Genomic DNA, 19,840 nt, shown 5'->3' with positions numbered 1-19,840 from the left:
AGTCCCTTGCTATATTTTTTAAACCCTCACCTGGGCTTTCAAGAACAAAAGCCAATTCACAAAAGAAAAATAAATGGCTAATCTTTTTTTTTTTAAGTTTAATCCATTTATCAAAGAAATGGAAATGTTAAACAATGAGGCACCATTTAAATTTTCCCCGCTAGTTAAACTGGCAAACAGTAAGAAAACTGACAACTGGCAACTATATAAATAGAATTCTCCAACTACAAATATTAAGTACACAACCTTCCTGGAGGTACTATAGTAATGAGTACCAAATTTCAAGTACGTATAACCACTATATCTCAGGGAAACAATCAGGTAAGTGGACAAAGATAAACAGTAAATAATTTTGTGACAGAGAAAAGGCAGAAGTCACCGAAGTGTTCACTGAGAGGACGGTTAGCCTATGCCAGCAGCAGCAGCACACAGCCACGAGCGACAGCAGGCACTGACAAGGACGGGTGCCGAGTGAAGTCTTTAACAAGCAAGAGACACAGAGCGTGCACCGTATGACCCCCTTTAAACAGAAAAATGTAAGTCTGGAAGTACGGTCACCAAACCATCGGAAGGATGACAGAGAACCATTCACTTTAAGACTTCTACACTGCTTCTGTAATTGAGAAACAAGTCATTCTAGGAAAAATCTAGCCACCTAGCAGTGAGGTCCCCCCTGCTCCTCTAAAGAAGTGAATGAGCAGGGCTCCACATAGGTGACACCTTCTCCGTGGCTGAAAGGGTCCTTTACGTTTCCACGATGTCATCTTGCCAGTTAGGATACTGCAAAAGCCACTGTAGTATGAGCAAGAGCCAGAGAAAATTAGAATAGGAAGGATCCTGTGGGTACTTAGTCCCCCCCTTATCCATGGGAGGTACGGTCAAACCCCAGTGGATGCCTGAAACCACAGATAGTACCCAACCCTGTACATTCTGTTCTTTCTATACATACACACCTATGATAAAGTTTACCTTTCAGTCAGGCATGCAAAGAGATTAACAGCAATAACTAATAACAGAACAATTATAACAATATACTGTAATAGACGTTATATGAACGTGGTTTCTCTCAAAGTATCTTACTGTACTGTACTCATCCCCCCTCTTCTTGTGACGTGAGAGGATAAAATGGCGTTGTGCCACTGCTGGCCTTCTGACTACACATCTAAAGGAGGACCATCGCTTGGAGCGGTCCCAGACGGTGGGGCCATGACGGTGTCAAGGCCTGGACGTCTGGAGCGGAGAATGTGGACGGTTGGGGATTCCAGGTGGGAAGGAGCAGGACGGCGCGAGATTCCATCATGCTACTCAGAACAGCACTCAATTTAAAATTACAAATTGTTTACTTCTGGAATTCTCCATTTAATATTTTCGGACCATGGTTGACCGCAGGTAACCAAAACTGCAGAAAGTGAAACTGGGGATAAGGGGGGACCAGTGTACTCCCATTTTCCAGCAGTGGAAACTGAAGCTTACCAGCTCCCTTGAGACCCACACCCGGGGCCCTGCTTAAGGAAGCCTCCACCATCCTCCGGCTTCTGGTCCCCCAACTTCCATCAAGCTGAGGAATTTTCAGCAGGGAGCACAACAAACGTGTGTGTATACGTATCTATCAAAAGCCACTCGGGGAACTGATTTTTAGTTCTTTCTCTCATCCGGTTACCTTTGGAGGGAAAACATAAATTAGTCTAGGATGTGGGAGTTCCCTGGTTGCCTCATGGTTAGGATTCAGGACTCTCACTGCCATGGCCCGGGTTCAATCCCTGGTCCAGGAACTGAGATCCCACAAGGTGCACGGTGCCCGCCCACTGCAAAAGGCTTATTGGTTTAAATAAATAAGTCTGGGATCTACCCTAAGACCCTCTCCTAGAGCAGGTAAAACATCTATAAAACGTGTTTCAGACACACATATACAGGTCCCAGGGATTCAGTGAAAGGTGGGAATATGATGGGAAATACTTAGGAAAGGAAGCTGGCAGTGCCTGAGCAAGGCAGGACGCCAACAGACAAAACACCGAGATGAAGGGGAGAGGCAGGAACCAAACTGTAGGAAGCAGGGAACAAAGTGTGGTCAGGAAAAGGTTAAATACAGCAAGTCAGGGCAACACAGGGTCTGCATCGAAAGGACAAAGCCAGGAAGACAAGCTGGAGACACTTTGTGTAGAAAAACATAGGGTTCTGTAGCCAGGGAAGGAATGGGCCCTAAGGACCACTTCAAGACTATCTGGTAGCACTTCACAAGAAGGATGGGGGGGCTGGGCGAGGGTACTGACAACGTGGAAGGCAAGGGAGGGCTCACAATCAAATGTTCCTTTCACGCCTACTTCGTGTGAAGGATACTGCAAGGCACTCGAATTGAGGTTATCCCACTTATCATTTAAAAGAAATAGATTTCTTACGATAGGAAGCTGATTTGTAAGAGAAGATTTATGGGCAACTTGGTATCCTTTTTTGCATTTAAATTACTAGCTAATGGAACAAGAATCTACAAATGAGGCACTTTCCCCAACAGCTATTACCCACGGAAGCCAGCCACTGTAAAACTAGCACCATTTCTCCAATATTTCCAACTCTGTGCTTTCCAAGTCAAGTGCCTCTTGATCCCCTGTGCAGTGTGACTCACTCTAACCAGTGAGCTGTGAGCAGAAGTGACGTGTCATCTCTGGGCTGGAACACGTAACCACGGGAGCAAGACCCTCCAGCAGTTCTCCTTTACTTTGCCAAGACAGCCAACAGCGTCCCACACCGTGATGGCTGCTTCTTCAGCTGGAGTAAGGGTGACACAGAGCCCCGGGGAAATCCACACTGAACACGCTGGCCATTTTGAGATTACTTGTTGCTACAGAAAAACCCAGCCAATTCAGTCAGATGCTGCTGGAAAACTCACTACCTGGAAATTTACATTTCAAAAGAAACAGAATAGTCAAAGCATCCCTCTTTTCAAAAACACTTTAAAAAAACACTTAAATAAAACCGATCACTAAAATTTACAAGGGCTATTCTCTTCCACAGAAGGTGCTATTCTGGGCTTCTCTGGTGGCGCAGTGGTTAGGAATCCGCCTGCCAATGCAGGGGACACAAGTTCAAGCCCTGGTCCGGGAAGATCCCACATGCGGCGGAGCAACTAAGCCCGTGCACCACAGCTACTGAGCCTATGCTCTGGAGCCCGTGAGCCACAACTACTGAAGCTTGTGCGCCTAGAGCCCATGCTCCACAAGAGAAGCCACGGCAGTGAGAAGCCCGCACACGGCGACGAAGAGTAGTCCCCGCTCACCGCAACTAGAGAAAGCCCGCGCGCAGCAACAAAGACCCAACGCAGCTAAAAATAAATTAATTTTTCTAAAAAAAAGTACTTATCTTTAAAAAAAAAGAAAAACAGAAGGTGCTATTCTTCTCACCATTCTTGGGGTTAAAGACACATCTGCCAACCTGGAATATGGAGCGCTAGTCGGGATACTGAGTATGTTCTTTCAGGCTGGTCTTGCATCTGAAAAAAGATTCTGACAAGGCAAATGCTGCTTAGTTTGAACTTGGAAGTGAAGCATCAACAAGGTAACCGTTAAGCTCTACAAAACATAAAGGGATTATTTGTGTGTGTGCATATATATACTTTGTTCAAGGTATCACATTCACGTGTGGGGAGGGGAAAAACTAAAGCCACTTTCTCAAAGAATCAAGTTCCTTGGAAAGCAATTCTTGTTACGAGGACCTTGCAGCCCCTGGATCAATAGATTCTTGACTATGATGCTCCCGCTGTTCTAAATGCAGGTGCCAAACCAAGAGCTAAGAGTCTGTATTAACAGAACACGACGACAGTGCCTTTTTTTTTACTTGTTGATAAGACAGAATGGAAAACAAGAGAGGGTTACACACAACTATTTTTCAATAGTTTGAACGTTTGATATGAACCCTAGATTATCTCAGGCAGTTAGCCAATAAAACATTGCCCATAAACTGGTAAGAAGTGTCCACATGGGCTGGCTGGCTCAAGAAGAAAACCAAGCTAACTGCTCTCTTTCTCCAGCCCATCCCCCCAAACCAGCTCTTACTTTTAGCCTGTGTTAAAGGCATTCTGAGCAAGTACCTCTTTGAAGGTTTAAGCATGTCACCTGTATTTCAGTCCTAGCCCCACTCATCCCTTAATGTGTGTTTTTTCAGGTAAACTATAAATCCATAACTGAGACACCATCAGTCTTACCCAATAGGATTGTGAAGTTCAAGTGAAAGGATTACGCCCTATCCTAGCACCACCCAGTGAAGTACCACTTTGCTAAACATAAATCCTTCAGCATGGCACTGGAGTTCGTCCCCTCCCCACCCCAGTCTGCCCCCATACATACTGCCACTCCCCAGTTTGAGGTACCATAATCCCTCCATCTGCCCTACGTTCCCCATCTCCATTCGTTTGCTATGCCATTCCCTCCAACTACAATGGCTTTCCCAAGTCTCCCCTCCATATCAATTCATCCAAAATCTACTCAGCACCACCTAACCCAGTCATTGAACACTTCTAGCATTTTTGTGACTCTCACCTGTCTTGTTTTTACAATTATTCCTAAACCTCCAGTGTTTTTTATTTGATACTCCCCACAACTGGCAGCAGTATTTTCTTACAGTAGACAATGAAACTGTGTCAAATGAACACAGAACACATAATTTATCATTCAGGAAGGCTATCCATATTAATCACTGGCCCAGAAGCAAAACTTACAAAGCTACAAATAGTAAAACAGTGTCCAAAGTGAGAACTGGAAAAATATTTTTAAGTTTACTGAGTAATATTTCAAGATCCATGCTAGAATAATGATTCATCCCTGCCCTCAAGGAGATTAGACTGGGGGAGGCGCAGGGGCATGTAATATTATTCCAATCAAACCGAGGTCTACAGTGGATGCACAAAGCTCAAGATCACGCAGCCAGAAAGCGGCTGGTCAAACACCAACTAGTATCTAAATGGTCAGTCAGAACATGCAAAACAGACCTATTCCTAGCACGTGTATGAGGGAATCCAATATTTTAAGGACGCAAGTGTCACACCAAAGAAGGATTTCAATGAAAGCACTCTCTACCATGGCTAGATTTATACCCTACAGGTGACACTTTGAAGTCAATTCCATCCCCAGGAATGAGTCCAGATTATAAATGCAAAAACTAACCCATAAGGGCAACTAAGGGGGGCTAACTGCTCACTAGACTGAAGTCATTCTGCTTGTCTATCCCCAACGGATTTAAAAAGCATTTACAAGAGGCAGTCTCAAGTTATGACACATATGGCTCCAGAAACAACCTCCCCACCCCCTCAAGGATTGCCCATGCTGGTACTGGAGGGAGGTACGATGCTAGTACCACAAGGGCAAGATGAAAATAAGCGCCCGTAAAGATGTGGAATATCTGGAACTCACACATACAGCTGATGGGAGTGTAAAGTGGTATACAGCTTTGGAAAGCTGGCAGTGTCTACCGAGGTGCAGCACATACCGTTACGGACTGAACTTTGTCCCCCATCCCACCCCACCCCCCCAGAATTTATGAAGTCCTACCCTCTGGTACCTCAAAATGTCAAAATGTGACTGTACTTGGAGATGGAGCTCTCAAAGGGGTGATTAAAGTTAAACGAGGTCATGAGGGTGGGCCCTCATCAGACTGGTGTCCTTGTAAGAGGAGGTTAGGACACGGACCCCTACAGACAAAAGACCATATGAGGACACAAGGAGAAGACGTTCACCTACAAGCCAAGGAAAGAGGCCTCTAAAGAAACCAACCCTGCCAACACCTCGATCTCGGACTTCTAGGCTCCAGAATCATGAGAAAATAAATTTCTGTTGTTTAAGCCACCCAGTCTGGGGTATTTGTTATAGCAGCCCTAGCAACATACAGATACACACGCTAAAACTTTCCACTCCTCAGTATTAACTTATGAAAATGTGTGCATATAGTCATCAGAAGACAAACCCAAGAATATTCATACAGCATTTTTTTTTTTGGCCGCACCGCGTGGCATGTGGGACTTCCCTGACCAGGGGTTGAACCCGTGCCCCCTGCAGTGGAATCGTGGAATCTTAACCACTGAACCACCAGGGAAGTCCCGATACAGCATTATTTTTACCAGCCACAAACTACAAACTAGCCAAATGCCCATCAGTAAGTTAATAAAAACACTACGGTATCTCATATAATCAACTACTACTGAGCAATGAAAATGGAGTTACCACTGCACCCAACAGAAAATCTCACAGGCAACAATGACTCAAAGAAACAGATACAAAAGGGTACACAGTGTATGATTTACACAAAGTCCGAATCAGACAAAATTAAACTACAGTGTTAAAAATCAACAGGAGGAGGGACTTCCCTGGTGGTACAGGGGGTAAGACTCCAAGTTCCCGATGCAGGGGTCCAGGGTTCGATCCCTGGTTGGGGAACTAGATCCTGCATGCATGCCACGACTAAGAGCCGCATGTCACAACTAAGACTGAGTGCAGCCTAAATAAGTAAATGAATATTAAAAAAAAAAAAAGGTAAATGGAAAACTAGATCATTTAAAAAAAAAGCAGCAGGAGAGGATGACAACGACCTGAAGGAGGCACAAGGGGGCTTCTGAGTTTATGAAAACTCTCGACGTTGTTCACTTATCTGGACGCTTTTCATATGCCCTACTGCAAATTCAGAGTTTACTAAGATGTAGAAATGACAAGTTGCAACAACTTACTGATCCACTGTCACCACGGCAAAAAAACCTTATTATGGTACTGAATGCATCAGGTTCTTCACCTGTTGCCACTAAATATTTGAAAAATACAGCTAGTCTCCTGATCCCAGCTTCCCGCCACTGAGTGTTTATCTAGAGGGGTCCCACAGGTCAAAGGATCCAAAGAATATCCACGGCCCTCCAAAGTTAATCTCTCATACCGTATTTTAAAAATTCAATCTCATTAAAGGAAAGTATTAAAGTATACATTCGTAAGAATAAAATAACCAGTTAACACTCTGGTCTTCCTCGTAGTAGAAAACTGAATTTTTCTTCTTTTTACTTCTGTATTTTCCTAGCTTATTTTTTTTTTTAAAGAAATGGCTCATTTAATAATCAGCAAAAGAGAAATGTCATTTTAAATAAAAAGTAGTGGAAGAAAGATACATTTTTATAAAGAGTCAAACGCTGACTGCTTTACAGCAATCATGAATAATCAGAAAGCCAGGCTGGTGCATCAGAAAGAGCCTCAGCTGTGTTTCAGGATACCCAGACTAGCATTAGAGTAGCCGGGCCACCTGAGCACCCAGGCTGGGCCACCCTCTAAGCCTGCAGGGCTGCTGTGAACACCAGCTGAAATCCTATGTGAACTGTTAAGCACTAGCCAAACATTAAAAAACACTGAAAGACAAATACCATGTAGGAAAAGTTTCTACAAAACATGAATGCAGACTTCCCTGGTGGCGCAGTGGTTAAGAATCTGCCTGCCAATGCAGGTGACACGGGTTCAAGCCCTGGTCCGGGAAGATCCCACATGCCATGGAGCAACTAAGCCCGTGAGCCACAACTACTGAAGCCCGCGTGCCTAGAGCCCGTGCTCCGCAACAAGAGAAGCCACTGCAATGAGAAGCCCGTGCACTGCAACAAAGAGCAGCCCCCGCTCGCCGCAACTAGAGAAAGCCCGCGCACAGCAATGAAGACCCAATGCAGCCAAAAATAAATAAATAAATAAATTTATTAAAAAAAAAAAAAAAGAATGCTCTTTAACAACCATCACCTGAACAGGACAGGTTGGAGGACTTTAACGTGGCTCTTAACCTGTGGGCTGCCCAAACGACCCAGAGTTATTTCTGGGGCCCCTGGACCTATAAGTACACAGAGAACTGTCGGTAGCCTGACTGAATAACACACGTAAGAGGCACTATTTTTCATAAAGTCTGTGCTGTTACAATCAGGTTTTTTTTTTTTTTTTTTTTTTAGGGGACAATCAGGTTTTTTAAAGGTTAATTCATAGTAGCTTAGTTGTGTACTCTCAAACAACTCAAATGGTAATAAATTTTTAAAATTAAAACTGCACACCAAGATTGGAAACCAATGATGTAACTTTTTACTTCACAATGGAAATTTTAAGGTATTCCTTAACTGAGCTGAGCTTAAGCCCAGGAAAGGCAGTAGTAAGAGCAAGCCCTCTAGCTGCGAGAGGGTGGGCCAGAGAAGGCGCCTCCCTGCACCTGGGGGCGGGCACGCAGGCAAGGCCACTTGAGAGCCAAGCAAGGTCCCTGCCTCCCTTGATGGGCTTGCTCAAACCTGCTCTGTCCGGACAGCAAGCAGTCCTAGACAACCAGGAAATGGACAACAGAATCAGTGAGACTGATCTCCGAGGCAGTGATGACATCACCAAAACAGAGAGCCCCGGGGGGGGGGGGGGGGCCTGAGATCCCCTACATTAAGCCCTGCATCTTCACGGAGACGAGCAAGGCCAATACTGCATGTCACCACTGGAACCAACTCCCAAGCTCTCTTCCTCCCCCACGGAGACATTCTGCAAGTAGCTATTCTTAAATTGTTTTTGAAATCACAGCCTGGAGTACTAAAATTGAAACTAGTCGGGGACGGTGCTAAAAAGCCTGTTCTGATTTCCCCCACCGCATCACTCTTACTTTTGATTCACAAATCACACTAACCCCAACTACCATTAACAAGTTTTAAAACATAAGTGCAAACTATTTTTCTGTGTTTAATGCCATATGTAGGAAGGAAAAAGCAGAAAATACAGGGAAGGTGCGAGAGCAAATAACTGAACAGATCAACACATTGCAGCAAACTGCAGACAGAAGCACACAGCTCTAGCAGACGGCAGTCACAGACGCAGGTGTGATCACGCAGAGGAACAGATGCCGGGAATACAACCGCCACCTTACAGGGGAGACAGGAAGCAGCAGAAAGCCAGGAGCAGCGAAGTGGGGGGAGCTAATCTCCCCAGCTCCAGCCTCCTTCAGGGATGACATCAGTGCCGGGTGAACCACCGTCTGGGCCTCATGCAGGAGGACTCCTCCTGACTTCCCCGGAACACCCGGACTTAACTCCCAGACCAACAGCCAGGCGAGTTCTCCTTAGCCACATGTGAATTACGCAGACGGAGAGCTAGACAACTCACGACAGTAATAATGGTAAATATTTACGTCAAATCTCAGAGAGAAACAGTGCATAAAACGACTCTCCCCCATAAAAAAAAAAAAAAAAAAAAAACCGACTCTCCCACGTGTGCGGTCTGGGTTTGCTACACCTTTGCATAGAAAGACTAACGCCAAACCTAAGGGCAAGGATGTTCTCAGTGCAGGTCCCTTTGGAAATTTATTAAAAGCTAATCAAACAACCAGAACCTTTTGCTTCGCTTGGTGGTGGGGTCAGGAATTGGATTCAAAGCCACACTGTACTATAAAGCAATGCCCTCTGATTATGGGGTTTGGGGCAGGGGGTTAGGCCTGGTTGGCACCAAGAAATATTTTTGCTCCATGAGGTTGCTAACAATTACCTGAAAAAATGTCCAAATAAAGCTGTTTTAGAGTATCTTCTACATTCCACTCCCCCTTCTGTTTGTCTACTCCTGAAATTCTACCACAAATGCAAAACTCACGTCCCCTCTTCAAGAAGGGGAACCAGAGGACTTGTGGGACGTGGGGTGGCGGAGGGTTTTATCTAGGATGATACTGGTACTGAGACGGGGAGGCGGCACATGAAACTTTCACTGTGGGCTGAAGCAGCGGCCCCAGCCTGCCAAGTGCACCTCTGCTCAGACAGCCCCCGAAGCTGACATTCGCACTGTAAGATGACAGTGACACCAACCCCCTCCTTCAGTGAACAACAAAAAATGCTGGCGAGCAAAAGGTAAAACAAGTTTAGAGATGAAAATTACCCTTCAAAAAACACGACCAATTCAGAAACTATGATATTATCTTCTACGAACTCTCTTCAAAAGCAAACCAAATCAAATGCTGTTGTTAAAATGAGCAAAGCTTTCAAGTTACCCAGAACACCGTGCTGCCTGGATTACTCTGGATGCACTTGCTGAGATGAAAAATAACTCCTCTTTACAAAAAATCTCAAATTCTACCACCAAGCCATTCCACAAGAGAATTCCTAGCCATGATCACTCACCATCTTTAAATTCCTTGAGGATAGGAACCAGGCCTATCTCCCTGAGTCAATAGGCAATGCCTGATACATGGCAGATACTCAAAACATCTGATGAATGGATGAAACGCTACTCATCATTACACTCCTCTAAATGGAAACAATACTTAAGGCTACCACACTTAATACCCACTTAAGTATATCAGGCTGGGTAACAAAGTTTAAAGAAAAAAAAAAAAAAGAAATCAGACTACAACAGGGCTTGGACAGGATCTTCAGGAGAAGTACTCACAACTCACTTTCCACTTCTTAGACTCAAATCTGAACAAACTCTCCTAAGTCTGAAGAGAGAAGCACACCAATAGGAGACTTTATCAATCCATGGATGAGAAGTCATGCGGGTAATCAGCTGCTTCAGTCACAAGGAAGAGACAAGAGCCTGTTCTTTTGGAATCCAAAGAGAAGATACAGTATTTTCAACAGGAAAGAACCAGCTAGCTGGACACCCATGCACTAAGGCTTCAGGAAAGGTCCACATGGCAGGACTGCCAGCCCAACTCATTTGACAAAAGACGTAGGTAACAAAAACTTTCAAACTTCAATTGAGTACTCTGCTATGATACTAGAGCTCCCAGTTTACTGGCGCTACACTATTTAAAAACAAAAAAGGGTGTTGAAACTCACAACTGCAAATAGAATATTATGGTTTTAAGGCAGAATTAATGCCACCAGAAAAGGCTTCCAAAATGACATCACTAGAAAGAAAGGAGGCGGAGAGAGGCAGATACCAAGTGGCAAAAGATACTTCACAAGCTTCAGGGGCATCAGAAAGCAGTACAATCCAGAGGCCGAGCACAGTGCTCTGGAGTCTGGGTGCCTGGACTCCAATCTCCGCTCCATAACTTATCAGTTCTGCGACCTTGGGCAAATGACAACCTCTCCGAGCTTCCATTTCCCTATCTATAAGTGGGCACAATAATGGTACTTGAGAAGTCTATTCGGAGAATTAAATACAATAATCGGTGCAGAAATACCGCCACGCTGCCTAACATGCAGTAACCGCTCCAATGTTTGCTACTGTTTTTTTCAATTTTCCTAGTTTTGCGAACCATTCCTTTCGGGGAAGCCCGAACTGAACGCCCTAAGCGGGCCCCGCCGCGGTCCGAACCAAACACAGCTCTGCACCCAGCCACCGTCTCTCCCCCAGCAAGTTTGGAAACTTCTTCCACCCCTCACCGTAACGTCTTTGTGATAAAAAGCTCCCAGTCGCGGGAGCCCGAGGCGCCCGAGGGAGCCCGGGGCACGTGACCCGGGTCTCCGCGGACTCGCGGCGTCGGGGACCCTCACCCGCGTTGGTAGGACCGGACGGCGGGCACGCGGCTCTGCCTGGCACCGGGGCAGGGTGGGCGGCGCCCCCGCCGCTGGTCGGCCGGCCCCCACCCTCGGCCGCCGCCCCAGTGCCGGGCCGCCCAGGCCAGGTCGCCCTGGCCGTCCCGGGCCTGGACGCCCCGGGAAACGGGCGTGCGTGGCGCCAGCCGGGGTCACACCCGGCGACCTCTGACACCCCCGCGGACGCTCGGCAGGCCTGCCGCCGGGCCCGAAGACACAGAGCTCCCCAAGAGGCCGGGCCGGGCCTGCCCAAGACGCGGACGGCGCGCACCGGCGACCGAGGGCCGGGAGGGGGATGGGGCCGGGCCGCCACTTACCGCGGCCGCTCCGCTGGGCTCCGGGCCGGGCGCGTCGCGAGGGCTCCGCCGAGGAGAAGACGAGAGGACGACGGGAGCGAAAGAAACTCCAAGCTCCGATTCCGGCGGGCTCCTCGGCCTGTCCTAGCTTCCAACGCCGCCGCCGCCGCCGCCGCCTCGGGCTTTATGGCCAAGACTCCGGCTCCGCTCCCACTTCCGCCACCGCCGCCGCCCCGAGCGGAAGTACCTGTCACGAGACGCTCGACGCCAGGGCTACGGGGGAGGAGCCCCGCCTCTGCCGTGCGTCACGTTCAGCCGCCTCGGGCCCGGGCCTGGGTCACGTGGCACAAACATGTCTGCCCCCAGTGGCTGCGGCCATCTTTGAGGCCCGGCCGGGAGCAGGGTGGCGCCATGCTGGACCCACCCGCCGATGCCTCAGCCCCTGAACTTAGCACCAAAAGAGAAGAAAAGAAATTGAACCCACTAGCGCTCTGCGGAGGGCGGGGCACCCTACCCAGCTCCAGCTCCACCTGCACACATTAGAATCTACTCAGAACTTTGGCTCCATCTTCAAAAACATGCTCCTCTCATAGCCTTTTCTTATTGGTTCATGCAAACTTCATTCTTTTGGTTGCTGGGTACAAAAACTTTGGAATCATTCTTGATCCCCGTAGTGGGTTGAATAGTGACCCCCCTACACATGCTGGAACCCGTGGGTGTGATCTGATTTGGAAAAAGGGTATTTGAAGGTGTAATTAAGGATCTGGAGATGAGACCATCCTGGATTACCATGGGGAAACCCTAAATCCAATGACAAGTGTCCTTATAAGAGACACGGAGAAGAGAAGGCCACGTGGAGATGGAGTCAGAGGCTGGAGTGAGTAGCCATAACCCAAAGAATGCCAACAGCAAGGGCGGGGAGGGGCAGGTAGAAACAGTGTTGAGTTTAGACTTTTGTATTTGAGAGAACATATTTCTGTTGTTTGAACTACCAAGCTTGTGATGATTTGTGACAGCAGTTCTAGGAAACTAACTCAACTCCCCTGTCTATCTCTCGGACCCCTCATCCACAAGCTTCAAAAGATATCCAAAATGTGACTCCTTACTATCTCTGCCACTACCACCTGGTCTGAACCGCCATCATTTCTCACCTGGATTATGGCAACAACCTTGGTTTCCTGCTCCCACCTCATTCCCTATCCAGTCTTAACACAGTAGCCACAGTAATTCTATAAAAATGTCAAACCATGTCATTCTCCTGCTCAAACTATTCCCACAGGTCAGAATAAAAACTAAAGGCTTTACAAACAAAAGGTCCTATCCTGGGAATTCCCTGGCAGTCCAGTGGTTAGGACTCTGCACTTTCATTGCCAAGGGCCCATGTTGGATCCGTGGTTGGGGAATTAAGATCCCGCAAGCCACCAAAAAAAAAAAAAGTCCTGACCCCTTAGATACTTCTCGGACCTCATCTCCTTCTAACATCCCCTCTGATCAGTCTGCTCAAACTACACTAGTTTAAGAAAAGAGAAGGCACACATGTAACTAAACCCTTTGCAGTTGTATTTCTTTCGAACTGGACAGTTCTTCCCTCAGATATCTGTATGGCCACTCCCTCACTTTCTTCATGTTTTGACTTGAATGCCATCTTCGCAGTGAGAACGGCCTTCCCTAAATAAAACTGAAGTTCCCCTTCCTATCACACTAGACATAAAACATCCACTTGCTATCTCCCTTCCTGCTTTTTTGTTTCTTCATATTGCTTTCTTGTTTGCTTTCTGTCCATCTCCCCCACTAGAATGGCAGTTCCGTAAGGGTAGGGATTTTGTCTGTTTCATTCATTGCCATATCCTTGATTAGAACAGTGCTGGGGCACAGTAGATGCTCAGTGAGTACCATTTATAGAGTATTCAGGGCAATGGAAGTTGGAAATGGACTCAGAAGCCAAGAATTATGGTAATTCCACCCCATTCTGCACCCATTCAAAATGCTAGACTTAAAGAAACAACTATAGAACACAGAAAAAGGCAGAGCACAAAAATAAAAAGAGACCAGTGAACCCCCAGCTTTCTAAGAAGCAGACCAAGACGGCTATTCAAATGCAAACATGGCTATTTCTCATGAAAAAGAAAGGACTACTCCGAAGAAACCCATCAGCAAAGAAGGTGGAGTCAGGACCTGCAGAGAATTATTCCCAAGGAGCAGGACTGGACCCTTATCAGAAAACTGACCACATGTGCCTAACTGGATTTCAAAATTGCTGTGACCCAGTGGTAGCTATGTCACTCCTGTTTTTCCCCTTTTGAACAGAAGGGTCTGCTCCGGTTGTCTTATGCTTGTCAACTCTATTTGTTGGCTCTGTGGAGAGTAGAAAACATGTCCGTAGCTCACAGGTCTTCAGATCAAGAGAAACATATTCAAGAAGCTGTTCTTGAGGAATCACAGGAACTTTGTATTCTGAGGAGCCTCATTTGCACCAGGACCTGATTTACACAAGATCCACTATGAGCCAATGATGTACTGGGATGAGAATTTTAGGGCCTCTGGGAGGAGGTGAGCATATCTGGCACGCAGGAGAACTAGACAAAATCTGTGTCCTGAAGGTAGACCACGGTAGATTAAAAAAGGTGGTAAATTCTTTGTTCCTCCTTTCTTTGAGTTGTGGAATTTACTTCCCTTCCTTTTGAATTTGGGTTGGCCTTACTTTTTTTTTTCTCTAATAAATTTATTTATATATTTATTTTTGGCTGCGTTGGGTCTTTGTTGCTATGCGGGCTTTCTCTAGTTGCGGTGAGCTGGGGCTACTCTTCGTTGCGGTGTGTGGGCTTCTCATTGCGGTGGCTTCTCGTTTCGGAGCACGGGCTCTAGGCGCACGGACTTCAGTAGCTGTGGCATGCAGGCTCAGTAGTTGTGGCTCGTGGGCTCTAGAGCGCAGGCTCAGTACTTGTGGCACACGGACTTAGTTGCTCTGCGGCATGTGGGATCTTCCTGGACCAGGGCTTGAACCTGTGACCCCTGCATTGGCAGGTGGATTCTTAACCACTGTGCCACCAGGGAAGTCCAGCCTTACTGACTGATGTAGCAGAAGTGATATCCTGTGACTTCCACTGCTAGATAATCAGAAGCCTTACAGCTTTCACCCAGAACTCTTGAAATGCTCAGGCAGCAGAAGGCTAAGAAACCAGCCTCCATGCTGTAAGAATCTCAAATTATGTGTAGGTATTCTTATCAACGGCTCCAGCTGAGCCCCTGGTAGGTAGCCAGCATCCACTGCCAGCCACGTAACTGAGTCGTCTGAGATGTCCAACCATAGTAAACTTCAAATGACTGCAGCCCCAACTGAAAAATGATTGCAATCATACAAGAGGCCCAAGTGAGAACTACCCAATTTAGCCCAGCCAATCTACAGAACCAAGAGATTCTAATAAATTGTTTTCAGCCATACGTTTTGGGCTGCTTTGTTACACAGCAATAGATAACCAGGATAGAGCCTATACGAAATGAACCTGGAAAGGAACAGTTATATAAAAGACCTTTGGTAAAACAGGTTTGGTTGGTGGGGGGAAAGATCTCACAGAAAAGTTAGTTAAGGGAATGACATGATCACAGCTGTTATAGGAATCCTCTAGTAACTCGGTGTCCTGCTGAAGGTGAGAGGGGAGGAACCCTGAGCTGGGGCTGTACCTGAGGCTGGATGGGAAGCGAATGGCAGGGACTGTGTCTCATTGACCCATGAATACAATTCACTCAAGAAAATTTGTCCCCGCAATGGGACATGGATGGGATCTGGCAATATCTGGATAAGTTGGAGAGGTCAGAGGGAGAGAGGACTGGGGCCTAGAAGGAAGGCAGGCTGAAGGAGGCTGGGAGTGAGGAGTTCAGTTCTGGAAGCTGATTCAGAGGACCTCAGCAGGACGTCTCCAAGTGGAGATGCGGAGGAGGCAGCTAGGTATACTGGGCTGAGGCAGACACGGGGCAGTTGGGCATCTGGGTCCCTCAGATTAGCCTGGGTTGAAAATAGAGATTTGAGAGTAGTAAGGGGTATAGATGTGAATAAGATATCCCCTCAACGAAGTGCAGAAGTGTTTCACGCAATAAACTATTTACTGAGAATCTATTATGTGCGAGGCCTTGTTAAGTGCTGAGGACGCAAGAAAAACAAGGCCTCTGCTCTCAAGGTCCTTACTACTTTGTGCAGCAAACAATGCATAAGTAAGCACACACATACACACACACATAAATGAGAATTTCACTCAAATTTCCTTCAAGACAGAGCTGGTGAAATAAAACATGATACATCCATCAATGGAATGCTATGCAACTATAAAGAATGAGATAATTCTCCATATATTGATATGGAAATATCTCCAAGGGATATTATTAAGTGATAAAGCAAGATACAGAAAAGTATACACTATATGTTCCCTTTTTTGAAAAAAAAAAAAAGTGAGGGTGGAGTAAAAACAGTCTTCAGCAAATAAAAAATGTTATCTGGTATATGTGAATCAAGATTTAATCAGAGGGGCTTCCCTGGTGGCGCAGTGGTTGAGGGTCTGCCTGCCAATGCAGGGGACACGGGTTCGAGCCCTGGTCTGGGAGGATCCCACATGCCGCGGAGCGACTAGGCCCGTGAGCCACAGCTACTGAGCCTGCGCGTCTGGAGCCTGTGCTCCGCAGCAAGAGAGGCCGCAACAGTGAGAGGCCCGCGCACCGCGATGAGGAGTGGCCCCCACTCCCCGCAACTAGAAAAGGCCCTCGCGTGGAAACAAAGACCCAGCACAGCCAAAAATAAATAAATAAATTTATTAAAAAAAAAAAAAAGATGTAATCAGAGAAGGTAGACTAAGGCATTCATGGCAGGGTGAGAACTTGCACGTTGTCATGGTTGGTAGAAAGTCTGTGCAGGCTGTTGCTTCTGTTCCAGTGCTGAGCCCAACATCACGCACTACAGGTCAGCTAGCCCAGCAAGAAAAGCTGGAGGGGGAGGAAACCACAGCCACGCGGGACCCCGTGAGGATAACGAGAACCCACGAGGGCCAGCTGGAACCCATGTCTGTCTCTCACCACCTCTAGCATCAGTGCCGTGTGTGAGTGCCCTGTGCAGAGCGAGCTGCCCTGTACCACGGATCTGCACCCACGCTCGGCCCAGGATTCAGAGAAGCTGAAGGGGCAGGTCTGATGGGGGGCTGGAGGGCTGGAGGGCTGTGGGTCTGGAAGTTACCCCAAGGCCCCAAGACCAGCAGACCAGGGGCACCGTGCACAGGCGATCCCAGTGTCTGGGGCCGGTCGTGGTTTTCAGAGCATAAACAACATGACTGCTGTTTGACTTCTGCCTTCTAAATCTCAGGCAAATGTCTCACACGACCAATGTGAACACAGAGCTGTAGAGGGAAGAGCATTCTGGGAAATGTAGTTCCAGCGTGGCTGGTGCGCAACAAAGCCAGCACAGCTGATGAATGGGAGGCGCGGGGGCTAGATCCTCAGTGCGTATCTTTTATATTATCTTTATTTTTATTTTTTTATCTTTTTGGCTGCGTCGGGTCTTCGTTGCTCTGCGCAAGCTTTCTCTAGTTGTGGTGAGCGGGGGCTGCTCTTCGTTGCGGTGCGCAGGCTTCTCATTGCGGTGGCTTCTCTTGTTGCGGAGCACGGGCTCTAGAGCGCAAGCTCAGTAGTTGTGTCTCACGGGCTTACTTGCTCCACGACATGTGGGATCTTCCCGGACCAGGGCTCGAACCCATGTCCCCTGCATTGGCAGGCGGATTCTTAACCACTGCGCCACCAGGGAAGTCCCTATATTATCTTTAAGTTTTAACTATGGGACTGTATTAACTACCACATATTTAAATTAGGGACTTCCCTGGTGGTCCAGTGGTTAAGACTCTGCGCTCCCAATGCAGGGAGCCCAGATTCGATCGATCCCTGGTCGGGGAACTAGATCCCCGCACGCCGCAACTGAAGATCCTGCACACGGCAACGAAGATCCCGCGTGCCGCAACAAAGTCCCGGTGCAGCCAAATAAATTAATTAATTTTTAAAAATTATTTTAATTAAAAAAAATATTTAGATTAAGAAAAGAAATCCACAGAGTGATAAATGGGATGCAAGCGATAAGATGGGCTTCTCGGACGTGACGGAAGTTGGAGGAGAGGTGATATTCGACACAGGTGGTGAGAAAGGCTCCCTAAGGAGGTGACATTTGAGCAGAGAAACCTGTTGACAAGATGGAGCGACCATGCTGAGATTACCTGAGCAGAAGGTGTTACGGGACGAGGGAACAGCGGAGGCAATAGCTTTGTGCAGAGACAAGGTGTCCTGTTCAAGTGTGGTTGGGCAGAAGGAGGGAGAGAGTGGAGAGAGGGGGTGGGGAGACGGGCAGAGCCGGCTCACACGGAATCTCATGGGTGGTGGGAAGGCCTTTGACATGTGTGTTGCGTGTGAGGAGAAGCCCGGGGAGGGTCTGAAGCAGAGCGTGTGCGTGTCTATGTGTGAGCTGTGTCTCCCTTCACAGGCCGCTTCACTGCGGCCCTTCCCCTGTTCCCACGGCGACCCATGGCCCGTCCAGGCCCGCCACAGCCCCAGGACACTGCTTGCTTGATGTCTGCTGATTCATTCCCTCCTCGTCCAGCCTGGGGACCAGCACCTGCCCTGGCCTGCCTCAGTGGCCCAGCACCCGCTGGGTACATGTCTGACCAATTCAACACAGGGTCAAATGTTGAATTTTTCTATGTGATGCAGCTTTGCATTATTTATAAAGTTCTCTGAGATTTTCTATTCAAACACAGCTGGTTTGGCTCAAGGGTTCCACCCTTGGCAGTTTTCACTAGTCCAGGAGTTAGGCTGGCTGGCCCTCCACCCCTGCTCTAGTCTTCCCTTCTTGGTACTTCCCCTGACCCCAGCACTCAGCCTGAGCCCCTGTGCCTTTGAGGTACTCTCCTGAGCTCCCTGGGCCTCAGTGTCCTCGTTCTGAAATGGTGTTGATAAGCCCACCTCTCTGGGTCACTGTGGGACTCAGATGTGAAAGTGACTTACAAAGCACCCCATCACATGTGGGGGGAGACCAGAGTTACATGTCGGTTTCTGGGTGGTGGCTTCAGGCACTTTTCTTTAAGATGTGATCACTCATCCATTCATTCAAAGGTAATTAGGGACTGCCACAACTACTGAGCCTGCGCTCTGGAGCCCGTGAGCCACAACTACTGAAGCCCGCGCGCCTAGAGCCCACGCTCCACAACAAAGAGAAGCCACCGCAATGAGAAGCCCGCGCACCGCAACGAAGAGTAGCCCCCGCTCGCCGCAGCTAGAGAAAGCTCGCACGCAGCAACAAAGACCCAACACAGCCAAAAATAAATAAATAAAATAAATATATTTTTAAAAAAAATGCAATTAGGGACTTCCCTGGCGGTCCAGTGATTAGGACTCTGCACTTCCACTGCAGGGGGTGCGGGTTCGATCCCTGGTCAGGGAACTAAGATCCCACATGCCGCACAGCACAGCCAAAAAAAAAAAAAAAAAAAAAAAATCAGCTTCCAGGTTGACCACAGGGACACAGAGATGAACCAGCCCAAGTCCCTGAACTCCAGGAGGTGCCAGTGGGCTGTGTGTGTGTGTGGAACACCCACAAAAAGACAACCACACGTCACACTAGACCCTCCTCCTCCTCCAACTAGCCACAGGCTGCTTTCCAGAGCCTTCCTGCCCACGAGGCTGCACTGCAGCCCTCTGCCCACAGTGACCCTATCACGGACGGGCACTCGACCAGCTCCAGAGCATAACGGTCTTTTTTGGGGGGTGGAGGGAGCAGACCTGTTGGGAGAAAGAAGACTTTTTTCCCAGGAGAAAGAGTCAGCCAGGCCTAGACTTGCTGGGGGCTTCCTGTCACCTGGAGAGCAGAGCCCACCTGAGGCGGAGCTAGAATGTTCCTTGTTTTATGGGGAAATCCTCCCTCCTCCTAGAATTCCCCCTTCCTGAGAGCAGGGACCTTGTCTACCTGGTTTGCTGCTGTGATTCCAACGCCTGGAACAGTGCCTGGGACATGACAGATACTCAGCGAATATTCACT

General features: G+C 47.8%; 1 protein-coding gene across 1 annotated transcript in view; it reads right to left on the bottom strand.

The window, feature by feature from the left end:
* The window catches only part of RAB7A (RAB7A, member RAS oncogene family), a 71,438-nt gene extending 59,411 nt beyond the window's left edge, over window positions 1–12,027 (bottom strand). Inside the window, exon 1 of the mRNA XM_057555328.1 lies at window positions 11,806–12,027. The gene's annotated coding sequence lies outside the window, so the exon portion shown is untranslated. The remainder of the gene's footprint in view (window positions 1–11,805) is intronic.
* Between the last annotated feature and the right edge of the window lie 7,813 nt (window positions 12,028–19,840).

Source organism: Balaenoptera acutorostrata, chromosome 10 (assembly GCF_949987535.1).
Source record: "Balaenoptera acutorostrata chromosome 10, mBalAcu1.1, whole genome shotgun sequence".
NCBI classification, from domain to species: Eukaryota; Metazoa; Chordata; class Mammalia; order Artiodactyla; family Balaenopteridae; genus Balaenoptera; species Balaenoptera acutorostrata.
The sequence above is the reverse complement of the archived record's forward strand: the minus strand, read 5'-3'. Positions and strand labels throughout refer to the sequence as shown.